This window comes from Echinops telfairi, unplaced genomic scaffold (assembly GCF_000313985.2).
Source record: "Echinops telfairi isolate 266 unplaced genomic scaffold, ASM31398v2 ScPeMD7_7459;HRSCAF=8497, whole genome shotgun sequence".
Classification (NCBI taxonomy): Eukaryota; Metazoa; Chordata; class Mammalia; order Afrosoricida; family Tenrecidae; genus Echinops; species Echinops telfairi.
Window position 1 is genome coordinate 4,213,731 of NW_022111359.1, and position 1,107 is coordinate 4,214,837.

The 1,107-nt window shown below is 55.1% G+C and overlaps 1 protein-coding gene across 1 annotated transcript in view; it reads left to right on the top strand.

Annotated features, from left to right (window-relative positions):
* The window catches only part of GIPC3 (GIPC PDZ domain containing family member 3), a 4,643-nt gene that overhangs the window by 1,663 nt on the left and 1,873 nt on the right, over positions 1-1,107 (top strand). The window lies entirely within an intron of this gene.

Sequence of the window (1,107 nt, forward strand, 5' to 3'; positions counted from 1 at the left end):
CCCCGTCTCGCCTCTGCCGGGCTGTTAAACTCCTTTAACAAAGAGTTGAGCGAGCTCTGAAGGAGGAGTCCCGGTGGGGTAGTGATAATGAGGTTGGCTGCTAAGCGCAGGTCAGCAGTTTGAATCCAGCTGCTTCAAATACTCTTCTAAAGGGTTACAGTCTCGGGGCTCTAGGAGTCAGATGGCCTCGATGTCAGGGAGACGCCGGGAGCCCCCCAAACAAAAAAAAACAAACAAACACATTCACTGCCATTGACTCGCAGTGACCCCCGACCGATATGGCAGGGGAGAACTGCTTCCGTGGTTTCCCCCTATGGGAATGGAAAGCCTCTGCCATCAGCAGTCCAATTTGTAGACTTTAACCACTCAGCCAACTCCAGAGACATCGCACACTAGTTCTGTCCTCACATTACCAAACCAACTCATTCCCGAGTGCTCACCAAACCACACGCGGAAGCCCAAGGCCATTCAAGGCCCTTGCGTTCTGATGTGACTCACAGTGTCCCCAGGGGACGGGGTAGAACAGCCCCAGGGGGGTTCGGAGGCGGTAACTCTTCACGGGAGTAGAAAGCCAGTTTGGGAGCAGCTGGGGAGCTTGTTGGTATCCTTGTGATGAGCAGCTAACACATGAACTTTACACTAAGTTGGGATTTCCGGCACATATTTGGGGGAACATAATGCAACGCCCGAGTGCCGGCCCGTGGATGAAATCGGGGGCTGCCTCTCGATAAGGTTTCTCCACATCAATACCATCGACATTATGGGTGCCTTCGGTGCACCCCTAAGGTGTCAAGCACGATTCCTGGCCTCCACCGACCAAATGTCAGTAGCATCCCCTGCCCCCCTGCGTGCAGCTGGGAGAAGCACGAATATGCACGGGCACCCCTCAGTTGAAGACCTGTGCTCCAGGGTGCTTACCGTCCTTCCTGGTAGCTCGTGTCTTCTCCGTGAAGGAAGCCTCGCGTTCACATAGGTTCTGACACCGGTCCCTGCTCTCTCTTAGGTACTGCTCTCAGATAAAGCTTCCAGAAGTCCTTTGGCACAGCAGGGGAGCAGTCCTAGGCCAGGGCGGGGGTGGGGAGACCATACAGGGTGCTAAGTCTGCCC